Genomic DNA, 6,000 nt, shown 5'->3' with positions numbered 1-6,000 from the left:
TTGCCAAGGTGCAAGAAAACCCAAATGACTTGCCAAAGACCTTAAAATTGTCTCAAAGGTATGACTACTGTAGAAAAGACACCATAGTTGCTTCTTGTGTGGGAGAGAGCCACAAATTATTTTGCTTTCCCTACCAACATAAGGCCATTTCTTCACAGTGGGTCTAGGGGACCCAATTCTAAGAATGGAAAAGAATATACGATTGTATACAAATATACACGAATATACCTGCCTTCTAAGGAGTCTGAGTACTTCAATATTACATATGTAGAGAATAAGCAAAATACGCAGTCGAGTGCTAAGTTATTTAAGTGTAAAGTCTCCACTGGACAAAGAAGCTTGTCTTCATTTAATAGAATGTTTTTGTGGAAAAAGATATGGAAGAAATAAAAGAAACAAGAGGATGATTTCAACATTTTCAAACACCTAATTACTAAGTACCTGGTCATACTTGGTGCTGGGAGGGGCATGACCCTGCCTTAATGCAATGTTTCTGATATTCGTGATGGAACCTTTCATTTGGAACATATTCCTATGTTTCTTCATTTTCCTTGATTCTCCGTGTTGGTTTCTATGCATTAGATAAACAGCCATCTCTCCCAGTCTTGAAGGTATGGTCTTGTGTAAGAGATGAACCTTATCAAACTCTTGGTTGCCTCAAACCTCTCCACAAATTGCACTGTATCTGAAAACTCCAAGTGTTTTGTATGACAGATTAAATAGGAAAGCCCCACCTTCACCATCTAGACCTAATAATATCATTCATGCCTCCCACAGAGAGACCACAAACCCGGAGCTGGGATAGACAGCAGGACCAAACCTTCCGACAGCCCCCACACAACAGGTAAATGGAAGGACCCAGAACACAAGCTCCACCACTGCTTCTCTCCCTCAGTGCCTTCCCACAGCTTTTAGAAGTTCTAGTGTGGCTTATGAAGTGCCTCACAAGCTCACCCTATCGCCCCTCTCACCCCAGTACCATCAGCTCCCATCCAGCCAAGATGAACTCCTAGCAGTTCCCAGGATATGCCAAGGACCCTCAGTGCCTGCCTTCTTTGTACCTGAGGTTCTGCACCTGAAGCCTCTTTCTTCTCCCACCTCTGGCTGGCCAGCTCACCCTCTTTCATGTGGTTCTGCAGAGGACTGCCCTCTGGGGAATCTTTTCTAACCCGCCAGTCTGACTTAGCTGCCCCTGTTCTGTGCTCCCAGAGTAATCCATGCCAGCACTGGGCATGGCTCTGTGTACATTGCAGGTTACCGGGTATATCCTCACTAGTCTAAAGAGCCTAGCATGCAGGGACTTTCAACCATACTGTTAACAACTAATACCCACCTGGGGCACAGCGAGAACTTGACTGATGTCGGCTGATGAGCAACTGAAAATCAGAACTGGGTACTAGAACACAATCTATGGAAAAGCACATCACTTTGTACTGCTTGAAGTTATCGCATGCATTATGTAAAAATAAGCAAATAAGCAAATGTCTTCCTGGGAATGAGTCTCTTACAGAACTTTTCACCCCTGAAATTCCTCACAACCTTGGACATGGATACCATATGACTACACAAGGCTCTCATTTGCAAAACTGAACCTTTTCGCTTCTTCTTCAAGCTCTTACCAATTCAAACATGCAGAGACAGCTTGCCCGTCATGCTAACTTAGCATCTTCTATCATTCTGCCTCTCTCCCCGCAAGCCTTACTCCAGATCACTTTTGAGAACTCAATTTATCAGGCCAGCCATTCTTCAGTAACACCTCAGAAGTTCGTTGTACCTGCCAAAACCAGACTTCTACATCCCAGATTCAGTTTCTTCCAAAAGTAAACTCTAGTGGTCTTTCTTAACTAAGTCTAGGAGTAAATGTGTCCTAGCTCAGAAAGTTTCTTAAGAAAGCCTTCTCTAATCTATTAATCAGAAAATTTCTGAAACTCATCTCTCTGTTAATATTTTTAAACAATAATCTTGCAAACAACCAGGATATATTGCTTGAAAAGATATTACCTCTTAGCTTTCAGGCATTTTTAAGGCTTCACTAATCTCTCACTTTTCTTTTGAAAGATCTTAATGTTAATAGATCTCCTACTTTAAGTCTTTCACTCAAGATTCTTGCAGTCCTTAATAAATATTATAATCATTCGCCTTAAGACAGAGGTAAGTGGGTGGCAAGTATTATTAGCATGTGAGAATCACAAGGTTCTAAATTTAAGTAATGTCTCGTTGAAGGAAAATGTTAAGACTTGTCATAATATGGAAAACACTATTCATTTATAATAAAATTGATGAAGTTTTAGGAGTATGCTTTAACTTTTGACTTGGATTTTTATTTTGTAGGCCAGCTTGCTACCAAAAGTCCACCTAAGGCAGGGGGTGGGGGGGAAATAAGCCATGTCAAGAACCAATCTGGGGGTGCCTGGGTGGCTCAGCCCTGTGTTGGAATCTGCCCTGACAGTGCAGAGCCTGCTTGGGATTCTCTCTCTCTCCCTCTCTCTCTGCCCCTACCCCTTTCTCAAAATAAATAAACGTTAAAAAAAAAAAAAAAAGAACCAACCTGAAGAACTACCAATGGTCAAAGCTCAAAGAATTTGAGCAATAAAATAGTGACAGTATCAGATTATAATCTAAAGAACAAAATAAATATCCATCAATATTGATATAAATAAGTGATTAACCAAATAAGTAAATAGGGGAGAACAGACAAATATTCCTTAGAGAAGAATTCCAAATAATACATCTGACGGAATGAGGAAAGTAGGAAACCAGCACTGAAACACCATAGTAATAAATGCTACAGGCAACATCTGAGAGTGAATGCTACAATTAGTGGGCAAACCTTTAAGAAGAAACAGGACATTTTCAGAGTCTCCAAGTATCTCCCCAAAATACTTACTACTGTAGTGCTTGTTAACAAATGTCTAAAAATTCCTTGATATTCCTTCCTCCAAGAGGTAGAGCTTTATTCTCTTTTCCTTTGAGTATGTTCTAAACATGGTAACTCATTTTATAAGGACCAGAGTTTGGAAAAGAAAAATTAGAAAGCTTACAGTGGAAAAACCTGACAGATGCCCCCCTAACCAACCAAGTGATGATGGTCATTATCACCAGCAACAAGCTGTGGTGAAATCATGAGATACGATGTGTGATGGGGGGGGGGGGGCATCGCCTCTGTGGGTATTCTACCCCAAAATCTAAAACCGCAGTCTAACCATAAGAACACAGACAAATCCAAATTGCGAGACATGCTACAAAATATCTATCAGGAGGCCCCAAAAGTGTAAAGGTCATGAAAAAACAAGGCAAGATGGAGAGAACTGCCGGAATGGGGAGACTAAGGAGCCAGGAGGACCTAATATAATGGAATGCAACGGAACCTCGGATTGGATCCTGGAACAAGAGGAAGGACCTTTATGCCCAAACTAACGGAATCCCACTAAAGTCTGTAGATTGTACCAATATTTAATTTCTTAGTTTTGACAAATCTGTGTAAGACATTAGCATTAGGGGAAGCATATGGGAATTGTCCGTGCCAACTTTACACTCCTCTATAAAGCTAAAATTATGTCAAAATTAAACATTTTCACAAATTAATCTGTTATCCTTAATGGGATAAACTGCTGCTGTTCCACCGAAATGCCATTAGGGGACAGGGGGATGGATATTATGACCATGTCTTACTCTTACCTTCAATGTTCTTTTGTCATGTTAAAAGTTCAACGGGCTTTCATACAATTCTAGGTTCATGTGAGACGAGACCAGGGTGGTAAGCAGTGTAAATGGAAAAGTGAAAATGTGTCTTGGCATCCAGGGACAGACAGCAACCTAAGCCAAAGCGAAGGGGAGAACCGATCACAGGGCCACGGATCTGTTTCACAGAAGCCAACTCACACTCCCCGTGGCACAATGGCCCCAGGACTATCATGTCCTTAGGAACTTAGGCAGTTCTCTGTGTTTGCTTTGGAGTCTCCCTGCCTCTCATCCAGGCTTCTTTCCACACAACAGCTTATTCTTACATACAAAGGTTAAATTGGTGTATCATACTGACTAATTTGTGGATGTTGATCATCCTTGCATCTCTGGGATAGACCAACCTTGATCATGGTGTGTGATCCTTTTAATGTATTGTTGAATTTGGTTTGCTAGTATTTGTTTCGTTGAGGACTTTTGCATCTATGTTCATCAGGATTATTGTGCTGGCCTGTAACGTTCTACACTGTGGGGTCCTTGTCTGAGAAGAATAGGTATTACATCTTTGAATGTTTAATAGAATTCACCAGTGAAGCCATTTGGTCCTTTTGTTTGTTGGGAGGTTTTGGTTACTGATTCAATCTCTTTACTGGCCATTGGCTTATTCAGATTTTTCTATTTTCTCAAGATTCAGTCTTGGAAGATTGTATATTTCTAGGAATTTATCCACTTCTTCCAGACTGTCCAGTTTGCTGGCATATAGTAGTATGTTTGTAGTATACTAAACTACTATAGAGAAGTAGTTTGTTTGTAGTAGTCTATTATGATCCTCGTATTTCCATAGTATCAGTTGTAACTCCTCTTTCATTTCTGATTTTAGGTATGTTAGCCTATATGTTAGCTTATCTACAGTTTCAAAGAACCAACTCTTCACTGATCTTTTCTACTATCCTTTTAGTCTCTATTTCATTTATCTCCACCTTATTATTTCCTTCCTTTGGGCTTCATTTGTTCTTTTTCTAGTTCTTTTAGGTAAGAGTAAGCCATCTAGATCCACAGGGAGCACCTTTCAAGGTATATCACGTATATAGTCTTGTGGGTCTGCAATCCTAAACCCTGCAGACTTTCCAGACCAGGAAATCTGGAGGCGTCCCCAGGGGGACAACTGCAAAACTCATGGCTTTCTGGGAGGTTATCAGCCAGCTGTTAGGAGGCCAAGGGAGAGCTCCAATATGGTTATCTTCCTGCCCATCTTCCCTGGGGGCACCTCTGTAGCCTAAGAATATGTGGCAAACCAGAAGCCTAGAAGCCTGCCCCTCGGATTGAGGCTCCAGGACAAGAAAATCTCCTTTTTCACATGAACCCTGGAGGTAGGTTTCAGTCCTCTGCTTGTGCAGTGCCCTGGGGGGTGGCAACCCATCAAGGACTGATTGTTCAACGGGTCTAGAAATACAATCGCCCGTTCCCACCAAAGCCAGGTGCTCCAAGGTGACCTTTGTGTGGGCTGCACATGCCCTGTGGCTGGCACAGTGGGCCATGGGGGCAGGGCACTCAGCTGGAGCTGGGTGGGCTTTGGCTGCCGTACCTGCAGGCAGGACACTTCCACCAGAGCTAGCAGGCTTGGGAGGTGGGGTACAAAAATGGCGACCGTCAGCACCAGTCCCAACATGGCAGAAGTAGAATGCAAAAATGGTGTCTGCCAGCACGTCTGTCCCCAGAGACTCCCAACAGGTTCCCGTCTCTCTGGCAGATGCTGCAAGATTAACAAATGAGTCCCCGACGCGTATGATCTAAGCATCTTTTACACTTACTTTTGTGCTGGGTCCTGGGATGAGTGGGTCTGTGTGTAAGCCCTTTAAGAGGGGATTTTTCGCTCCCTAAAGCCCTCTGGTTCTCCTGGAAGTCAGCCCTGTTGGTTTTCAAGGCCAGGTGCTCTGAGGGTTCATCTCTCTGACGCAGTTCCCAAGGGCTGGGTTACCTGATGTGGAGCAAAACCCCTCCCTCCTCAGGGACAAGCTCTGTATCAGTGAGACCCTTCCCAGCTGCCGGTCTCTGTGCCCAGGGTGGAGCTGCTTGCAAGAGCATGACTGTGCCCCTCCTCCCCATTCCGTGTGGCGCTTCTATCCTTTGTTGTGGAGGCGCGGTTCAGCTAGCTTTCAGGTCCTTTGCAGAGGGAGCTGCTTCACGTGGAGATGTAGTCTGCTGTGCGCGTGGGAGGAGGTGAGTTTAGGATCTTCCTATGTTGCCGTCTTGAACCTCCTCCCAATAAACTGTCCTGATAAAATACTGACAACAGCTATTAGGACTACGCAGATCTCC

The sequence above is a fragment of the Felis catus genome, chromosome B4 (assembly GCF_018350175.1).
Source record: "Felis catus isolate Fca126 chromosome B4, F.catus_Fca126_mat1.0, whole genome shotgun sequence".
NCBI lineage: Eukaryota > Metazoa > Chordata > Mammalia > Carnivora > Felidae > Felis > Felis catus.
This window is presented reverse-complemented; position numbering follows the sequence as displayed.